This window comes from Copadichromis virginalis, linkage group LG17 (assembly GCF_057382275.1).
Source record: "Copadichromis virginalis isolate Kocher_CV1m ecotype Utaka linkage group LG17, C_Virginalis_male_GT1.1, whole genome shotgun sequence".
In the NCBI taxonomy this organism is placed as follows: Eukaryota; Metazoa; Chordata; class Actinopteri; order Cichliformes; family Cichlidae; genus Copadichromis; species Copadichromis virginalis.
The window spans coordinates 25,571,844-25,594,215 of NC_140634.1; the positions used below are offsets into that span (position 1 = coordinate 25,571,844).

At 39.5% G+C, this 22,372-nt stretch overlaps 1 protein-coding gene across 1 annotated transcript in view; it reads right to left on the reverse strand.

Annotated features, from left to right (window-relative positions):
- The window catches only part of chrm2a (cholinergic receptor, muscarinic 2a), a 92,617-nt gene that overhangs the window by 39,414 nt on the left and 30,831 nt on the right, over positions 1 to 22,372 (reverse strand). Inside the window, exon 2 of the mRNA XM_085436274.1 lies at positions 21,930 to 22,055. The gene's annotated coding sequence lies outside the window, so the exon portion shown is untranslated. The remainder of the gene's footprint in view (positions 1 to 21,929; positions 22,056 to 22,372) is intronic.

The following is a 22,372-nucleotide window of genomic DNA, read 5'->3' on the forward strand; positions in this document are numbered from 1 at the left end:
CCTGTGGTGCGGTGCTAAATGAAGTGAGGTCTACACATACACACATGCTCTCCCAAAGTGGCACTCTTGTCTTGCAACGAGCCGTGGGGTGGTATCCATCACTGCAGGTTCCATCTCGAAGGAAGTGATTGATTTTGGTTGGCCTGGATCACATGATCAATTCAGCTTAAGGTGCATTATTTTCTCATTTGAAAGACTCTGAAGACATAATGTCTATTTTTGTTAAGCGTGAAGATGCATCAGTTTTTTTTTTTTTTTCAGCGCACAGGGATGATGTTGTAAAGGGGCATATATTACCCAAAGCTGAATCTTTTTCTGAAACATTTTATTTCAAACCTAACTAGCAAGTCAGAGCAAAACATCCAGCCTGGGAACAGATTTTCACATAAAATAATACTTTTTTGTGGCCAAATGGATAATGGATGGGAATAACTTAAGACCCGAACTCTTCCGTGGCATGCATTTTTAATTTCTCTTTGATATTTGGGCTGATTGGGACCCGATGAATGTAAAAACAAAGAATTACCAGATTTTTTTTTTTTTTAAACTGATTTTTTTTGTTTCTAAGAAAAGTTAGAGCCACATATGAGGATATTTGTTTAAAATTGCGATAGAACAGTAGCAGTATAATGTCCTCATAAGTGGATATCAGGCCCTTGTGGAGCAAAATTAAGTATTTTGGTCTAAATAGCCCAAAATGTGATGTCCACGTATGGGGACGCCAGGTCCTAGGAGGTTAGCATATAATTTAAAACACAAAGATGAGATTCTATGTTGTTGCTTGCTTTCAAATTTCAAGCTAAAGCGAGGTTTCAGCCGCTTTAGTAGTTCTGCATGCTCAATTAAGCTCTATAAGATGTCCAAGCATCTGGGCATTTGGTTAGTTAGTGTCAACATAGCACTTCAAAAGGGCAGACTTTTCAGGAACACTTTGCATGACTATACAGATTATATTTTAGCACATATATAAAAATTAGCAGACATCCAGTTCTGTGTAATTTCGCCTTTTTATATTCATGAACAATAAAAACCCATCTCGATTAGTCTGCTCCCTCTTGCTGTCTAGTCTGTCTCTCTTCTGCTCAGCTGTGTCCATCTCCTAATCAGATTAGGACATTATATTTGAGGTTGTTGGCTTAACCAGTGTAATAAAGGGTCTCTGAGAGCATTGCCGCCCATTAGTGTCATTAGGCTGCTGCTGAAAGAAGGGATTTGTAGAATTTGCCTGATAACCTCTGCTTAGAGGAGGTGAGCATCCATCTCTCAGGTGAACATATTGATCTGTTTACTCCCATATGAGCTAGCAGGACTTGTAGGAGTTTGCCACCACACAGAAGCTAAAAGGGTAGTGTTCGCTGAACAAATTGCGGGTTAGTTGCATAATAACTTCACTTCTGCTGCTTCTTTCTGGTTTAGAAAAGTAATGTTCTGTTGAAACGGTTCACTTAAGTGCATGGGGATAACTGTCTGAATGTACTACATTCAGGATTCGAGTATCATTGTTGAAATAGGAAGTTCACAAATGGGGCCAAACTCAAAAAATTTGGATTAGGGTCCAGTTTTTTCCCCTACAAATACAAATGGAAGGGAAATGATAATTCCATCTGGCTGTGACCCAGACTTGTGACTTTTGTCAAATCTATTTTTATAGGGTGTTGTGTGTTTCCTTTTTAAAATGTCGAAGCGCTGAGTGGTTTTAATCTTCAGGCCTCACGCTGTCATGCTTTCATGACACACTGGGTTTGATAAACCACTGCAAAGCACTGTGTGGCTGCTATGGCAGGAAGCAAGCAGAGGCACTGCCAGGCATCAGTCCAGCTGGATCACTGCAGCTAGACTCCAGGGGCTGGCATCAATATGCTACACTCGGCTATGCTGCCTTTATGGAGCAGAGGCTGCGAAGGAGTGGCTTTGCCAATTTTGATTTATGGTCTGAGATTAGCAGCTGCATCGAAGGCTGGAGGTTGTCATCCTCTTGTGTATATGGAGAGATGTTCTTAGAGAACAAGAACCATCTTGATATGAGCCAGAGTATGTGTAGATGGTCCATTATGCACATCAAATCCCTCTTCTGTGTGTTAGTATGAGTATTGAAATGAACAACCACATGGTCTGTGGGCGCTAGGCAGCTCGCAGAAACGGTCAAGAACATTATCAATGACCCCTTCAGTAATATAAGCAAAAGCATTGTGCATGAAAGACTGGGAGGCTGTATTGAGCAGGCAGAGAGGCCAGACTTCAGTAATGGGTCACTGCACACTCTAAGCAGAGCGCTCCTCAAAGCAGTTTTCCTTACTACAGATTTCAGTGATGTAACTGCCAACAGTTCAGAAGTGCATATTTAACTGCTAAGCATTGAAACTAATTGGTTTGCCAGTATGGTATTAACAATATCTGCTGACTGTCTGAAATAAAGTTTTAGGAAAGTTAAATTGTTGAGACAGTTAATATTTTGAGCCATGTGGGATTTCTTTCCAATAGACTTGAATGGATATTAACTAGATAATCACTTTTGTACAACACTGTGCAACTCTCAAACCGCCACTTGTTTCTTTACATTTTGCTAGGAAAATGGAAAATAGTGGCAGCAATATACTGAATTGTGCAAAAACAAAAGGAAATACACTTAAAAGACAAAACTGAATTTTACAGATGTTGTAGACACTCCTGATCTCTTCAGCACATATTGACAAGGATTTGAACACAAAATTGTATCCCTCGTGAACTGTTGCCATTGATTTTTCTGGCTCGACTGCCATCCTTCCTTTGGGACCATTTCTGATGAGCCTTCAGTGAACAGTAGACAGATCAACTGAAGGACTAGATACATCTCTTAGGTCCTGTGTTAGGTCTTTGCTGGATTTTATTTCCCAAACAGTTGCTTGGCTTCTAAAGGAGAATGTAAGGGACATTGGAAGATTACCTAGACAATGATGTGGAATTGGGAAAAGGCAACAGTCTAATTTTTGATCCAGTCCATATACAAATCTTCTCCCAAGCTCTTTCAACTTTCATATCTGTTTCAGGCTACCAGGTCTTTGGAACATATTTTGAGCTGCTACCCCAAAGCCCCGGTAGAGGGGGAATACACTGTTGCGCATTCAATAGCTCACGTCATCATCCAGACAGGTTCAAAGCCTCCAAACTAGCTGAAGAACTCTATAGACTCACTAACTCCAGCTCACGATTGGCAACTACAGGTGGACCTGGAGGAAACAGCTGAGGCTTAGACAGAAGTCAGGGCCTGATCAAACCTATGTGGGTCACCCAGGTCAGGGTGGCTGAAGATCAAAAAGCTGAAATCCCCGATTACCCTAGGTTCTTCACTGATATGTCCAAACTGCTCAAATGAGGTTTGTTTAAACTATTCCTGTCAAACTGGTCCATATCTTGAATTTAGTGTCTTATTTGTGTTTGAATCATAGTAAACACAGAGTAAAGTGGCTTAATTAAAAAAATAATACATCTTCTGAAAATCAGTGAAAAAGCAGCCAATGTCCAAAGATCATCAAAAAGTCAGGACTAGTAAAAAGTAAAAGAAAGTCTGACTCTTTGGAAGCAAAATATAAATACACGAGGGGTAGATTTTTTTTTTTTTTTTTTTTTTTTTTTTTTCTTTTTTTTTTTCAGATTAGGATTCAGATTTTGGAGGTGAGGTAAAACCTGTCCTTCTTTAGTTGAACTTATAGAACCATAACCACAAAAAGGTACAGCAGATAGCTGGGGGTCAAATGAAAAGTGAAAAACAATGGGGCAGATACAAAATTTGTAATTTATTTTATCAACTTTCCTTCTGACGATGCTGTCTGTGTTGAGCGCTCAGTGAATCTGCATTTGACTACTCCGCCTAGGCTCAAGAGTGCAGCCTAGGCGGAGTAGTCAAACGCAGATTCACTGAGCACTCAACACAGACAGCATGGTCAGAAGGAAGAGCGCAGGGCAAGCTAGCGAGACAGAAGTGGACCTCCCCCACCCTCATTCAGATCTGGCGTTTGGAATTATTTTGGTTTTCATGTGACGTATGACCCTGAAGGTAAGCGAGTCATGGACTAAAGTAAAACAGTATGTTGGATGTGCCATGCAATGCTCAATTACATGGGTGGGAGCTAGTGTGTTAGCGCAGTTAGCTCGTTAACGTGTTGGCCGTCTAGCCCCTCTGTATAGGGTAGCTCGTTAACGGAGATTTGCCGTGTTGTGGCGTTAAGGTTATTTCAACGAGATTAACCTGAAAGCACTAGTGGGAACACAACGAATATGACTGCACATTTACACCGACATCATCCTAGTGCAAAGACAAAAACAACAAGCATGCATGCTACAAACTTTAGCCGAGTCATTTAGACAGCTGTTAGCACAGGATTCTCCTTATGGAGACCTGATATGTTTAATATGCTGCTGAGAATATAGCCCAGAAGAAGCGGATAGTATAGCTTTTATTTTGGAAAGAGCCATTTCTCTGTAATAAACTCTCTTTTCCAAAGATGAGTGATTCCTCAATCAGATACAGGGCTCGCAATATCGCTAGCCCGACGTCCCGGGGCTATCTCTGCCCTGCCTGTCGGGCTATTGTAGGAAGGAAAAATATATGTCAATGCTTTTGCATTCTTTCAGAAATGTAGCTGGGTAATTATGTCATTGGGTGAGCCACTGTCAATATGTGACATATTGAAATCGTGTTTGAATTTGCACTTGTTTTTTTGCTTTCACTTTGCAATCGCGCGAACTGTGTATAGAGAGCGACAGCACTGATCTGTGAGTGATGATAATTTGTGCACCAATTCCTCTGACATCGTCTTATTAATTGTTAGTTTACTATGGAAACATGACAAGTGAAATCTCCCGCAGCTTAAACATGTGAGAGGTTGATCGCGCAGAGAATCGCTGAGCTTATGTGAGTGCGGCAGGATATATATTTCACTACGATGACCTGGATGACTGAGAACCTTCACAGACAGATATATATTTTAGTTCTGCTGAGCCAAATAAGACAGGTCAGGGTGAAGAAGTGACAGCCAAAGAAAAGCTTACCACAAAACGGAGAAGTTATGACAAATCAGACTATAAGGCAAAAAGAAAGTGCAGCTTTATGGTTTCATGGACAAAAGAATTTCTGTGGCTGCAATATGACGAGCTAAAAAACAACACGCACAAGGGTTAGGGTTAAATTTAAAAACTGTACTTTTGTGTTAAAATATATATTTATAATTTTAATAAATGACAAATTAAAAAGGCATGAACATTTTTTTTTGTATCGAAAAAATATCGAACCGTGACACCAAAGTATCGAACCGAACCATGAATTTTGTGTCTCGTTGCACCCCTAATATATATATATATATATATATATATATATATATATATATATATATATATATATATATATATATATATATATATATATATATATAAAAAAAAGTGTTAAGTCCTTTACTGAATGTTCCATCTCAACTGCTAGGTCAAAAAAAAAAGAAGGAAAAAAACATGTAAAATGATATATTACTTCTAATAACATTTCACTCCCTTTGGCACCATTTTGTCACAGACAGAAGGCAATTTTACAGTTCCATTCAGGACTATAATTTGTAATTATGTGGTGGTTATGGTGTTATGATTCTGTCTGTGGCCTCTGATACTCATTTGACAGCCAAAGAATGATTAAAGTCACCCATCAGTCTGTCATTTGAATTATTCACCACATAGACAGCTATAGTATCAAAATCAGAATCAGAACAAGCATATTAATCCTTCAGGGAAATTGCTTTTTAATAGTTGCCCAAGACTGTGTAAACTATAAAATTATACAACTTCTGCAGAAAGACGAGGAATTATATAATGACCACAGAAAGGAAGGACGTCCAGTGACATTTGGTGCAGCAGTCATTTATTCCTATTTTCTGGCTCAATACAGGGAGTGCAGAATTATTAGGCAAATGAGTATTTTGTCCACATCATCCTCTTCATGCATGTTGTCTTACTCCAAGCTGTATAGGCTCGAAAGCCTACTACCAATTAAGCATATTAGGTGATGTGCATCTCTGTAATGAGAAGGGGTGTGGTCTAATGACATCAACACCCTATATCAGGTGTGCATAATTATTAGGCAACGTCCTTTCCTTTGGCAAAATGGGTCAAAAGAAGGACTTGACAGGCTCAGAAAAGTCAAAAATAGTGAGATATCTTGCAGAGGGATGCAGCAGTCTCAAAATTGCAAAGCTTCTGAAGCGTGATCATCGAACAATCAAGCGTTTCATTCAAAATAGTCAACAGGGTCGCAAGAAGCATGTGGAAAAACCAAGGCGCAAAATAACTGCCCATGAACTGAGAAAAGTCAAGCGTGCAGCTGCCAAGATGCCACTTGCCACCAGTTTGGCCATATTTCAGAGCTGCAACATCACTGGAGTGCCCAAAAGCACAAGGTGTGCAATACTCAGAGACATGGCCAAGGTAAGAAAGGCTGAAAGACGACCACCACTGAACAAGACACACAAGCTGAAACGTCAAGACTGGGCCAAGAAATATCTCAAGACTGGTTTTTCTAAGGTTTTATGGACTGATGAAATGAGAGTGAGTCTTGATGGGCCAGATGGATGGGCCCGTGGCTGGATTGGTAAAGGGCAGAGAGCTCCAGTCCGACTCAGACTCCAGCAAGGTGGAGGTGGAGTACTGGTTTGGGCTGGTATCATCAAAGATGAGCTTGTGGGGCCTTTTCGGGTTGAGGATGGAGTCAAGCTCAACTCCCAGTCCTACTGCCAGTTTCTGGAAGACACCTTCTTCAAGCAGTGGTACAGGAAGAAGTCTGCATCCTTCAAGAAAAACATGATTTTCATGCAGGACAATGCTCCATCACACGCGTCCAAGTACTCCACAGCGTGGCTGGCAAGAAAGGGTATAAAAGAAGAAAAACTAATGACATGGCCACCTTGTTCACCTGATCTGAACCCCATTGAGAACCTGTGGTCCATCATCAAATGTGAGATTTACAAGGAGGGAAAACAGTACACCTCTCTGAACAGTGTCTGGGAGGCTGTGGTTGCTGCTGCACGCAATGTTGATGGTGAACAGATCAAAACACTGACAGAATCCATGGATGGCAGGCTTTTGAGTGTCCTTGCAAAGAAAGGTGGCTATATTGGTCGCTGATTTGTTTTTGTTTTGTTTTTGAATGTCAGAAATGTATATTTGTGAATGTGGAGATGTTATATTGGTTTCGCTGGTAAAAATAAATAATTGAAATGGGTATATATTTGTTTTTTGTTAAGTTGCCTAATAATTATGCACAGTAATAGTCACCTGCACACACAGATATCCCCCTAAAATAGCTCAAACGAAAAACAAACTACAAACTACTTCCAAAAACATTCAGCTTTGATATTAATGAGTTTTCTGGGTTCATTGAGAACATGGTTGTTGTTCAATAATAAAATTATTCCTCAAAAATACAACTTTCCCAATAATTCTGCACTCCCTGTATGCTCCTCTGGCTTATCAGAAGACTGTTTAAGGAGTCCGAGGTATACGTGATGAAAAGCCTGCATTCACTGTACAGCTCCGCAGCAACTATGCTGACCTTTTGAAACAGTTAACTGAGTCTCTCAGTCACTGTACAACCATAGTGAGAGCACAGCCAACAACAGCTTAGACTCATAAGTGTTGGACAGAGCTTCCCTTTGTCACTGACTCTGTTCAGAAATTTTATGGATGGAAAATGGCAGAAAAAAAGTGGCCAAGTCTTCTGGGTTCAATTTTCTCCGGATAACAACACTCTTCCTTTTGCATATGATGTAGTCCTGTTATTTTCATCGAGCAAAGACCTCCACCGCAGGTTGAAACGGGTGAAGTGTCTGCTCCTGGGCCCTAGAAATATCCCAGGGTATTGGCAGAGCTTCTGCAGTACTAAAAACGCTGAACTGGTCTGTTGTGGCAAAGAGACCATTAAATGCAAAAGAAAAGTTGTCCATTTCCCACACTCCCCTATATTCTCAAACTTCATGACAGAAAGAAAGAGATTGTGGATACAAGTCCTCAGTCATTTGGGGGAAGCTCAGAACAGAGCTGCTACACCTCTACATCGAAAGGAGTCAGTTAAGGTTTTTCTGTTATTTCTAACTGATAGGAGGCACCGTGGCACACCCGGTGTCTCAGGTGGTTTGACAACACCTTGGGGTTTATTTAGAAGATTTATAAATTACGTTATATCATGTTATACTTGAAGCCTGAAACCTAGTTGGTAAAAATAAAATGGAAGAACACAGTACTAGTTTCTGAGTTCTGATACTACAAATTTGTCCTGAAGGGAGAAAAAAGAAAACACTAAAACTGAGGAAATGCAGTTGATACAGACAAACATACAGTGTCGAAACCACTGCTAGAAAAGGAGGATAAAAATATGCTGAACTCTTGGCCTGTCAGCAAGAGTGTTTATAGAAGTCATGACACCAGATTTGCCATTGTGCATAAGTAGTTGTTCTCGAGTTATTCCCTTCATAATTAGTCCCCATCACTTGTTTTTATACCATTTAGAATCTTATTAATAATATATATTACTAATAATAAATAAAGGAAAAAATATTTTTGAAAAATTGTCAGAAAATGGCTTCACGTTGTGAATCTTGCTGACAACGCCCTCATACCAGATCAAGGTGAACTGACATTTAGTAGCAGAAAAGCTGCATACTAGAATGGTTGGATAATATCTGGCTCACTGCCAGCCTAAGCATCTTAGAAAAAGTTTTTGAACAATGTCCTGTTGCTGCCACGCAGTAGTGGGATTACCTAATGCGATTAGCAGAGTCGCCAAATCAACCGTGGTGAATGTAGCTCATAATTTACAGTGAAGAGCCGAGGAAGGTGAACTCCAGTGAGCCATACCCTCCCACCCAGGTAAAAATATACATACTGGGCTTTACAACAGGAGTGTTACTTAATTTGATAGCAAATCTTCCTAATGAAGACTGTTCTTTAGACAGACTAAACAGATGCTCTATCCTATCTTATACTTTCATTTACAATTAGTTGTGTCCACTTAAGAAATGTATAATATTTTTAAAGCTCTTAATACTAAAGATGGTGTCTCTTTATCATTTTTTTAATTCTACAATTTGTCTGAGAACCATTAAATAAATTTAAATCTTTTGTCCTATCTTTCTCCCTTCACCCCAAACATCCAGCCTGTTAAAATTTCATTTTCAGTTTCACCCCAGACACCTGGAAAACATGCTAAATCTTCTTAAGGGGCATGCCTTTAAAGTTAATGAAAACGACATTATGTTGAGAGAAATTTGCAGTGACTATGATTTGAGACTGGGCACATGAGAGTGACACCTATAATATGGTATTATTGTTGTTTCTGTTGCTTAATAGCAGAAGTTGATAATTCTTCTATTGCGACATATTTTTCCCAGGGGCCATGTGATTGGAAAGTCTAGAAATTACTGTGTCACCATAAACAATTTATGTTTCTGCATCCCTCAACTACATGAACCCTGTGCACATGTCACTGATCACATGTCGATATAATCGGGCTGTCCTAATCATCATCCATCTAAAGTACTGATTATGTTATGAGTATGATGCCGTTGATGCCTGATTTAGATGACATATGTCTAAGCTTTCAGTCCTGAGAAAGATTTCCATCTTGGGTCATCAAACTGAGCCGTGATACACATTCACATCCTTGCCTCGCTGCTAAATTTGTGGGAGGGGAGGCTATACTCTGACAATGTTATAAAGAAGAAGAATGAATTCCAACAGCTAAATGTTAAATGAATGTTTTAAATGACACAAACAAACTAATTACTCATTTATGTGCCCTCGTGGCACGTTTGAGGCATTTATGCAAACTAGGCTGGCACTTAGCTGACCTATCTATTGTGCTTTAATATTTTAAAACTCACCATTTGGCTCATGTCCCAAAAAATTCTAATTCTGTTTCTCAAAACAGCAACACGCCAACCCGACCAGCCATCAAGTATTTATTGAAAGTGTACACTGAGTAAAGGCCATCCTGCTGCAGTGACCAATGGGTAATAAGATCACCAGTGTGATACAAAAAAGGTCTTTAATGTCAAAATAGGAACCTATACTTTCTGCATTTCCTATATCCCAGGGAAAGAAATGAGCCTTATCTTTGAGGAAGGTGGCCATCCATCAGCAATTTATCTCAGTTTATCAGTCTGCCCGAGTAGAAATGTGCAATGATGTTGGCCATTAATCAAATCCTGACACATCACATTCAGGACTGAGACATGCACCCTTTCTTCCTGCCCAAATCTGGTCATTGTCCTGCTTGGGTTCTCTGGCTGCAGATTTAAATCCAGGCGGTGCTGGGTGCCAACATCAGACTGCTAGAGGGCCCTGTCATGTTAAAAGGGCATATGAAAATTGCAGCGACCGTGCAATGAAAATCAAAAAAGCAACACATTAAAAGTCTTGTACTTCAGCATTGTCATTACAGTTTTATTGTGCTAAATGTATCGCTGAAGTGCTCTTAGAACTCGCCCTGTTGAAAAGAGCAAAGATGAGGAGGATAGAAAGTTACATTTACTGTGTGTCTGTGTCAAGAATAATCTCATCACAGACAATGCTGCAGATCAAGGGGAGAGAGCTTCTTGTGGCTGAGTTCGTTTTCACTCTTGCTAGACTCCCTACTGACCACTCATTCATTCTGTTTTAGAAATTACTGAGTGTTACTGATGTACTGAATCGAAACTATCACAGGAGCCAAGGCTGCCATACATTGAGCATTTTGGACACTGGCTGCTCAATCTCTCCAGTCTATATTCATGTCAAAGCATTGATCTAACGTGGACAGCCAAAGGTCTGATATGTAGAGCAAGATTTTAAGAAAAATCTGTCAGTGATGTAAGACCTTAATTCAACCTCGGAGAGTAACCCCTGCAGTCGATCATAAAACCCTTTAGAGGACTTAAATTTTTCAGATGGATGAATATCTGGATACAAAATAGAAGGGAGCCAGATGTGACCCTGGAACAATTCCCTTCATTTTCTCTCTGCCATCAAATATAACGGATGTTTTGTGGCTGCTCTTGGTTGAACTCCATTCTTCCCTTTTATTATTTTGTTATTGGAGCAGAACATTTTATAAAGAGGAGATGTGTATGGATTTTACATAAGAGATTTACTTTTTTAAAACTTATTTTACATGAAATGAGTTCACGGGATTTCATCTGTCAGTAGTACCACGGTAGCACTGGATGATTCACATGTTATCATAGCTTATAATTGAAATACACTGTGCAAAGTTCTTGTATGCACATTCTTCTATCAAGTTCTGTTTTCCCATTTTTACACTCTTTTACTGTGACAGACTGCCATTTGGTGGTACCAGAGGTCTTACAGTGAATGTAGATGTGTTTAAAAGAAGGTTTTATGGCTTTTTTGACGTTCATCCATCCATCTTCTTAACAGTAAGGTCATGGGGCCTGCAGTCTATCTCATCTGGATATCCTAGATGGGTGACCAGTCCATGGTAAATGGACTGGTTCTTATATAGCGCTTTTCTACTCTCCTGGAGTACTCGAAGCGCTCTATACAACACGCCGCATTCACCCCATTCACACAAGCACTATTATCTATACGGTGAGTGCTTTCTAACTATCACTCATAATCCGATGGATGCATCGGAGAGCAAGTCGGGGTTGCCCAAGGATATTTGGCATGCAAACTGGAACCAGGGATCACACCACCAACCTTCCAATCAGCAGCTGACCTGCTCTACCTCCTGAGCTACAGCCACCCCTCCATCACAAGGCTAACACAGTCAGATAGACGATCCATACCTATGGTCACTTTAGATGATCTTTACCGAACTGTTATCTGTTTTGAGTGTGGGACAAAGCCACAAATACCACACATACTTAATGCCTCAGTTAACCAGAAGGTTGTTGTGAGGCAACAGTTCTAATGCCTTTTTAATTTTTTTCCTCCCTTGTTTACATTTAACACAGTCATAAAATGTCACTGTCTTTCAGGCTCTTTTGGAGGCAATTTTTTTCTATTTTATAACAGTGAAAGGGCGTTTTATTGGCCGTTAGGGATGACTGAAAAAGTTCATTGTGAAGTATTTCTTTAACTGAAGTTTGACCCTTTTCAATAACAAATTTAAACCTTTTGCACTGGGAGTTGAAATCATGAGAAATGTCAGCAGCAATGCAATTACAGGTGCTATGCACCCCTGACATCTTGAAGAGTGAGAATTCATGCAGAAAATTGCATTTTTTATGTTGCCCTCACACTGAGTGGCTGTAACATGTATGCAAATTCCGCTGCCTCAGAACATTCCTGTCACTGATTTGGAGCATATTCGAAATGGCTTAAAATAAAATAGTGTATGATTCTTTAAGATACATACAGCATACAGTGTAATATATGTGCACTGAGAGGTACATCTTTGTCTTTTATGAGATCATCTGTTTTAATAATGGCCATGATGGATGATAATGGTCTGAGAAAGCAGCTCCTAATGTGTTCCCACTGCTAATGTTCAGATTATAACCCGCCTTTTATGATAGCTCTTGACCCCCCTGCAGAAAGATGCTGTATAAACATAATTTCTTTTGTCATTAAAGTACTAGAAGAACACTGCATAGACTGACACAATGCTAATGTCTTTCCCTGTCTGCTATCTGGCAACGGCACGACTACTTTTCTGTGAATATTTGAAAGTTCACACAGCTTTTTCTGAGGTGTGTGTCAGTTATTACCAGGACATTTTAGAAATGAAAATGACCGGTAGGTATGTACTGTACAGCTAAGCACATTTGAAAACAAAATAAAATAAAAATAGCATTCAGTTACATTCAAAGTCAATGGGGGATATGCAAAGTTTTGAGATAATACCACTTAGTGTTCCAGTACTTCTATATGGTATGGTATTTCATATCATCATTTAGTCAGTTAAGTAGGAAGGACTGTAGTAGTGGGATTCATATCTGGTCATGGATGTATAATTGGCCTTCAGAGAGACTGGTGACCTGTCAAGGACACCCAGACATCGATGGATGGACTCAAACATGTTAATTTTAATGCATGGTCAGCGTGTAGAAATTATTGCTAAATGTAAGCCAAGGTTTTAAAAAACAGTTTAATAGTCACATTTATTTTACGTGCCTAATTGACTGGCCTTAAATCAGTGAAGAAGCTGTGACAAAAAGACATACACTCACAGGTAGTTTGTATTTTCGGCATATTGAGTCCAGTAGACCAACATTACACATCAATTTACTACTGAAAGAGGAGGTCCATTTGCATAACCCAGGGGGCATAGAGCACAGATAGTTTTCATCACTTGCCTTATACAACCCGTGATCATTCCAAAGAATACAATTCTTTTCTATGCGATTAACCTCTTGCTCCTAGATTTCGATTGTGTCCCAGATTGGAATAACTTCGACTAATCAGCCATTCTCATGTCCATACTGATATCTCTCCTGATGTGATCTTCAGCATACTAAGACAAAATCTATATAGAATGCATTATTCATACTCCCAAAACAAGCCCCATGAATTGATTTATGATCACTGATGAATAATACATATATAATTTCAAGCAGTAAAGCTTTGGCAACCATACATCTTATTTCTTTTTTTCCCCCTTTTTCTTCTGTGAAGAATTTGTGAAGCAAGAACAGCAACACCTGGAAACCTGAAACTTTATAACATGGCCTTAAATTCCTCTCTGTGACTTTGCCCCCCGACACTTTAGTTACTGAGCACATAGATGATACTGTAATATTTAAGACAAGACATGAAAATGGCGGTCAAGTCATTATTTCTAATAATCTAATTTCAGCATCTCATCAGAAATCACTGGAACAGCTATCCTAAAACTGAGGCTTATTTCTTATAGGGATGCCTCCCCTGCTCTTTGTGATAAATTCTTAAAGTATTTCTCTGATAAAATCTCAGCTCTAAGGGTTTCTCATCCATCTCACCCATCATCAGTTTTAGACCCAGTTCCAGCTTCTGAATGCTTGACTGTCTTTCAACAGTTTGAGCCAGTGTCTTATTCTGCTTTAAAAGATATAATTGATCATCTCAAAATCTCTGGTTCCCCGCATGATATTCTTCCTTCTCGTTTCTTTAAGGAAGCTTTACATGTTATTGGTCCTTGTATCTTATCTCTGCTGAATGCATCATTGTCATCAGGTTGTGTACCGTCTGTCTTTAAGCATGCTGTTGTGCAACCTATTATGAAAAAGAAAAATCTTGACCCTAATGCTCTCACTAACTACAGGCCGATCTCTAAACTCCCTTTTATTTCCAAAATATTGGAAAAGGTAGTTCTAAAACAACTTCAGGCCTTTTTAGATGCAAATGGTATTAATGAAAAGTTTCAGTCTGGTTTTAAACCTCGCCACAGCACAGAGACAGCCTTACTTAGAGTTTTTAATGATCTTCTTTTAACTGTAGATTCTGGATATTCTGTGGTCTTAGTTTTACTTGACTTGTCTGCTGCTTTTGACACGGTTAATCACAACATTCTTCTATCAAGATTGGAACATGTTGTTGGTCTCAAAGGTACGGTTTTATCTTGGTTTAAATCCTACCTCTCAGAGAGGTCATTCTCTGTTGCTATGGGGCAACACTCCTCGGCTTCTGCCCCTATTTATTGTGGTGTGCCTCAAGGGTCCGTGCTCGGTCCTGCTCTTTTCTCTTTGTACATGTTGCCGTTGGGATTAATTTTTAGAAAACATAACATCTCCTTTCACTGTTATGCCGATGATATCCAGATTTATTTACCTTTGAAATCCGATGTGACTGCTTCTTTGCAACCTCTGTTCAACTGTTTGCATGAAGTTAAAATTTGGTTATCACATAATTTTCTTACATTGAACGAGAATAAGACCGAAATCATAGTCTTTGGTAGTCACACTCCGCTAGACCAGTTAGCTGATGCCCTAGGCCCTCTCGCTAGCCATCTTTCGTCCACTGTAAGAAACCTCGGAGTGTTCCTGGATGGCTCTTTTAAACTCGAGAAACAGGTGTCCACTGTGGTAAAAAACAGCTTTTACCAGTTGCGTCAGATTTCCAAAGCAAAGCCGTTCCTTCCTTTAAAAGATCTTGAAAAGCTTATCCACGCATTTATTACATCCAGATTGGACTACTGTAACTCCCTCTACTCGGGCCTCCAACACTCCTCTCTTTGCCGGCTCCAGTTAATTCAAAATGCAGCTGCGCGTCTTTTAACAGGTACGAGAATTCATGAACACATAACTCCAATTTTAGCCAAATTACATTGGCTCCCTGTTAAATATCGTATAGATTTTAAAATTCTTTTGTTCACTTTTAACATTTTGAATAATTTAGCGCCCAGTTATCTTTCTGATTTACTCCATTCATACAATCCCAACAGGGCACTTAGATCATCCAACCATAGGCTCCTATCACAACCTAGGACTTGAATGAAGTCGAGAGGCGACCGGGCCTTTGCATCCGTGGCACCCAGACTCTGGAATAACCTCCCCGTTCATATTCGCACTGCCGAGTCTATCCAGTCTTTTAAATTACGTCTTAAAACTTATTTTTTTTACTTTGGCTTTTGATTCTGTCTAGTTGGCTGTTTTAGCTTGTTGCGTTGTTACCTATTGTTTGTTGTCCTCTTCTATTGTTTGTTTTAACTGTCTCATGTTTTTATTGACTGTGAAGCACTATGGTCAACACTGTTGTTTTTAATATGTGCTATATAAATAAATTTTGATTTGATTTGATTTCTGGATTTTGCTGATCTTAACTTGATGGGGAAATTTCAGTCTGTCCCATTTTATGAGCCAATTCCTTTTTATTAAAAAAATGTCACTTTCAAAAATTTATAATAACTCTAACTGTGAGATATCAGCTTGAAATTCAGGAAGTGTTGACTGAGCTTAAATAATAAAGCACACCGTCTTTCACCACTGTGGGATCCCGCAAACGTACAAAATCCATATACTGGCAGCATGGATTAGACACAGTTCTGTTTCCATGATTTAGTGTCGTAATTTAAGATTAGCTTAGACTTCTGTGTTGAATCCATGTAGGCTCTACAGCCTATGCAATTGGCTGACACCACTGCCAGCATTTAACATGACAATATCACAGCAAACTGTGTAGACATGCCGGTCCATTTCACGCCTTTTCTCTCCAAAGTGTAAAAATGTACACGCATGCAGATGTTGCAGTAAGCTGCATAAGTCTATTGCAAGCTGATATCTAACCTTTGCTGCAATAAGCCATTCCTCTTTAATCAGTGACTACCAAATTAAATTAAACGTTATAAAAATAATAAAAAAATAACACTTTGTGCAAGAAATTCCCAAAGGTCACTTTAAAAGTTAATTACATTGTAAAAGTTTTTAGTGTCTGAAAAAAACAATTTTAACTGCAAGCGTTTTACCTGTGATGTAATTTCCTTCATATGTGTAAAGGTACGTTTGAAGCTATTTTTTTTCACCGTGGCTCATTAAGCCACACACTGGGCTTGGGATCAAATTCCCAGGTGGCCAAGACCACATTGTCAATAATGTAGCTATTCATAGATGTGGTTCATTTACAAGAGCTCAATTAAATCTGCTTAAAAATAGTCTGAATTCTTGGAACTCTTATCATTTTTCTTTTTCTGCTGCTATAGTTACTGATTTCTGTATCTCATTATTCTCAGGGACTCGATCAAGTAATAACCCTCATGTGAATGACATGTGGCTTTAATAATTGGTGGTTGCCAGGACACGTATCCCCCGCTTCTGTTGTAATGCACGTTGAGAGGAATGGAGGTCAGGAAGCGAGAGACGCCTCAGGTAGCTATTCTTGGCCTTAGCTTCGAGTCATTCACATTCTCTAATTGCTCAAGTTAACGTGTGACAAAAGATGAACAGCAGCCCTTCGTCCAGCAAAGCAAACCGCGAGCACTGCACACGTGCTTCACATGGCGGAAGAGAATAGTTTATATGTTGACATTTACAACCTAATTAAAACCAGCAGGGGAAATGAACCACACAGGGTCAGATGCTTATTCACACAAGTATTTACACACAAAATAAAGTATACTAGCACTTGCACAGACAATGGTACAATCCTGCACACAGTTTAAGCACCCTGCACATTTGCTAATCCCACCCAGCTGGAAAACCTGCTCATTTGAATCACTAAAATCCTAAGATGATTAAAATATATTACCATGTCACAGAAATTCATACTGGTAATATTAAAGATGTATATATGCACATAAATTCCCCAAAGCCCCCCTGCGTTTTGATTAGCAGATGAGAGAAAAAACTGTAGGTAACAAATAAAATGAATCAAAGGTGGAATTTTAAACAGCGTAAAGTTGTTATAAGAATACATTTGCACATCATTGCGGTATTTGTTCACAAGCGCACACTAAACTACCCGGGGCGGAGCAGAGCCTGCTGTCACATCTAACTTATCAAGTAGGAACGTGCCTCTCAGCCACTTGTTTCAGTTTTTCTATGGTAATAGAGGACATGAACTGAACTCTAGTTCTTCAGGGTGAAGGACTTTTTTATGCAAAGTCTGTGAATTGCACCACAGTTGTACTTGATTGGAAACCAGCGCAAGGAAAATCTCACTTTGGTTTCAAGTTAACAATATTATCAGTGCACAGATTCGCTTCCATTACTTCCATGTCATTGAATTTCTTTGTAGGGAACACAGCATATTCTTCACTTTGCTGTGACATCGAATGCCACTGCAATATGCTTAGTTCATTAAAATGCCCTTTAAGCTCTTCTCTGCAAAGAAGAACACCATTTAGACCTCACAGTTTAAGCTCACACATGACCGTGCTTGCTGTGATGTAAAGCCATGGTGTTTGCTTTTGCAGAGCCTCCTGTCATTACACTGTGTTGTGAGTACAGAAAAATTACGTGCATTATGCTTGTCCTGCAGTTCATTGTGGCTCTTATATTTGCATGTTTTTGTTTTGTTTTTTTACATGCATCCAAATTTTGTCTTATAAATCCAGGAGGTGTTTGTTTAGTGCATGTTAATCATTTGCAGCTGGCTATCCTTATCTTATTGTCATGGGTAATTGGTTATGCAGTACATGGAAACCAGAGACCTGCAGGCGACACAGAGGAAGAGGCACATTGGGATGGAAGAATCTGCGATCACTGAAGCGTGTCAAACATTTTCCCCCCTTTTTCCCTCCTTTAAATTGCTATATCTTCTTTACCTATTAATTTCCCCTTCTCCGCAAACCCATCACAACCCTCCCAAGCATCTCTTTATATTTTACTTTTAAAAATGTGCAACTTGAATATATACGCCTTCATTCCATCTGTCTTGACTCTCCTTAATTTTCCTCTTTATTCTTACTCCTACTCAATCTGACAGCGAACCCATATCTCGATTAGACCTCTGGAAATGCCTGTGCAATTTCCTGGAAGATTATAGTGATGGATTTACACAATAGCAATCAGAGCAAAGATGTGGCTCAAAATAGCCCTCTGCTACTGGCAAGAGATGTTTTGGAGCGGTGGTCAAAGCTCATATTTGCTCGACTACTTTCTTTAAGCACATAGTCAAAAATGGATGTTTTTTTTTTTTTAAATTATATGAAACAAGCTGTTACAGTAATTTTAAAAAAGCTAGTGGGCCTCCTGACAGCAGTTACCTCAAAGCAAGATGAGCCATTCCCTGGTGACTTTTCATCTAATTTGACTAGTATTTCTCTTGCTTCCTTCAACAAACTACTCTGAATGAGGTCACATTTCTCTGACCTCGGGGCATTATTACCCTGTAATCATGTGTTGCTCTGCATGGCTACATTTGTTATTTCTCGTTGACAGCCTAATGTTAGAAGAAAGCAATTTTACCTGATGGATGATCATAAGACTGGGAGAGGCTATATCAGCTTCATGCCTCACCAGTGAATTATGCACAACAAAATCCCATAGATGCCTGAACCAGCTGCCCACAATACCTGCCTTCTCAAACCAGCTTTACACACTAGGTATTATTGCCAGAGGTGTGAGGACTTTTCGCCTTGTCAGAATGTGCATGAAGATCATCCATTACGCCGGTATTTGCTTGCCTTCTTAAATCAAATAGGGTGCCAGTCTTTACGTTACAATGTTGTCATGAAAAATTGTTGACTTCTTTTTAAGCAGCATAGGTTGGACAACTGATTCATGATCACACAAATCAATCGGCACTGCTCCTCTGGCCCGCACTTTGTCTGTTGGCAGCAATAGGGATAATGTGTCAAAGTGGGCCTCCTCCATCTTGTCACTTTAAGTGCAATCAATAATGCTTCCCCACCAACTGAACGCCTCTGAATATCAGCCCTCCCCTCGCCTCGTACTTGGCCGAGCATTTCAATCAATATTTGACTGGGGGGCTAAAACATCTGCAGGAGCAACAACAAAAAGCGAGGTAATATTAAATGCTTTACAATACACTGAAAATGACGCCACGCTCTGCAGGACCGGCAATGCGATGGAAACCAAAAAAATAAATGAAAAATTGAATTCTCTGTGACGGTTGTGTCTACAAACGTCATGTTTGTGTTGTGTGGATTTTTACATGGTATAAGTCTCAGCGGAAAACGATTTCACAGCCTGTCATAATTAAACAATTAAACTGTTATTTAACTTCAACTCAATTTAGCAAATCAAACACTGCATCACAGCTCAATCACTGCTACAGCATAAGTATGTGGAGAGGATGCTTTTTATCTTTAAACACAGTTTTCCAGCAGTGCTTTACAGTGTGAATGTGTTGTCCCCACAGCCTCATACATCACTGTAGAGAATTCTCAATGTATGGCTTGCCGTCGGCTTCCAGATGGGTCCAATCAATAAAAGCTAGCCTCTGGCCAACGTATCTGTAAATTAGTCTACCTAAAAAATTCAACAAGCCCATAGAGCGGTTAGATGTGTGCACATAGGTGCTTGGCCCTGGAAACGATTGTATTAATTGCCTCGGGGATTATGAGACACAGACCTCCACTCTCTCATTTGACACTTCTAGCAGCGCTCTCAAGCCCCCGTTGCACCTAATGGATGGTGTTTGGCGCAGTGTTGCATATGTATTAGCTACCAACTTATAAGTGGGCATGTAGTGAGCACATCCCCATGCATGCCTATGTGTCTGTGTGAGTGTGTCGCTTCTGTTATCCTGAGCCGGGCAGGGTAAGTGCAGGGCTGGCTGCTGGTTCCTAATTGCTATGACTGCTCCCACTACTCTTGCCCTCACAGGCTGGCACTACCCTTCTCTGTTAATCTGTGCCAAGGATTTGGCTCACTTGACACTCAACTGACCTGACAGTCCTTTGGGTGTCTGTTGCAAACAAATATACACACAAAAAAATGAAATGGATGACTGTACAGACACTTAACTACAAGTGCTCCTGCACAAAGAGACAAACTCTCATGGAAATGAGAGACACAGATATGCAGTCACTCAGACAAGTGCACGCACACATCAACGCAAAATCACAGTTCAAAGAGCCGCAACTCCATTTGAGATATGTTTCTGGACAGCATCACTATGATGTAGAGGGAGAGCTCTTGACAGTGTTGTTAGGGGAACGGCATCAAACAGTGGCGTGAGTATGTGTGAGTGCGTGCCGATGCCACATCTGCTGATAATGTCCGCACGCGGCCCTCGAATGAGAAGTGAGCTTGTTGATATCAAGTACTTGCACATAGCTATACATGGTGTCCTTTTTGTCTGAAGAGCTCATCTGGCACGGCAGACTGACATCTGATCTGATGGCTTTTGAAACTTCTGAACATGACGCACAGCCTCGGAAACATGTTCTTGTCTAGTCACATATGCAAATATTTTATTAAGGGAGACTGACAGGGAAAACACGCTACACAATTATAAAAGGTCTTCAAACACAGGGCATTAAATGAGTGTCACTGATGAAGCCATAGCTACGGCCTCTGATCACAGGAAAAGCAGGTGTGAACTGCATTGCGAGAAGTCAACAAAGCTGAAAGTTTGCGGTTTAGCAGCTGTAAAACAAATAAACTGGCTGAAGCGATGAAGCAGCAGTCTTAACACGATCAGAGGTGTCAAAGCTCTTCATGTGAATCTGCGTTAAGTAACAGTCACTTATCTGAAAAGGCAAGGGAACAACACAAAAAAGACATAGTAATGCCTTATGTTGTTATAAGTAAACAGATGTTTACAGAGCAAACAATGAACAAATCAGCAGTGTTCTTTCAAACTCTCGAGGGAACTTTATATTAACCATTGCTAAACATTTCTGTCAGCTGTTCAGTGTTAATGTGTGATTTATCAAGTTATTTCTAAAAAAATATCATTTGCTGCTGGAAATGAAGCTGATAAGAGCACGAAACTAAACAAAACCAGTAAAGTCAAATGTCATAAAACCAAAAAAGTGAACTGATCAGGTTTAAACCTTAATTAGATTACAGATATATATATAAATGGTAGAATATAGAGCTAGTATCTTAAAAAACAAACAAAAAAAACTTTAGCTCAACTGGACTGCTTTTAAATTCATAAATACTACCAAAAACAGTGTCAGTTAGTACGTGGAACCATTATTGAAAACTTACCTGTGATTCTCTGAATTTTGAGGGTCTGTACACAGACAGGGTGAGCTCTCCTCTTTAGCTCAAGTGCTCATATGTAACTCTGGTAGTACTCTTGGAAAGTAAGGAAAAATGTCACATATACACTTTAATAATGCTTCAAGGGTAGTCTGTGCATTAAGCTAGCTCAGAAATTCAGCGCACAAAAATGTAGGTTATTAAAAAAAACAGGCATGAGTTTAGAGAGCGGGAGAGATATTTCACTACAATAGGTCATAATTTGGAAATGATTCGTTTTGAAAATCAGAACTTAGGATGAGTTAATCTCTCGTGGGGTTTGACTTGGTCTGACTAATAAGTGAACTTTCTATCACTGCAGAGTCAGAGCGCATCCGTACTTACAGCAAGTGTTAAGCAGTCCGTTGGGCTTTCTCGTGCTCGGTTGACATATTCTGAGTGTCCATTTAGTGTAGCACCAGAGAAGCTTGGTTGATCAGGCTCCAGCTTGATGGTTAATAGCCATGGCCACTGCACAAAAAGAAAGATGACACAGAATGAGCAATAGAAGGCCTCCCAACTCAAGCTATTATAGAACACAAAACCTAAATAAAGTGAAAGTGCATGTACAGTATCTTCACATAAATTCCTAAATCCATCCTCAGTTCCATTTCTGACATTTCTTTTTAAATCATATTAAACCTCTATTTTCAATAAATTACTGTCACTCCCTGTTTATAATTGTAAAGACCATTTTATCATTTTAATAGCACAAATAAATAAAAAAAATAAGCAAACGTTAAAAAATATTAACAAAGGAAGAAGTGAACTACAGAAATCAACAACTA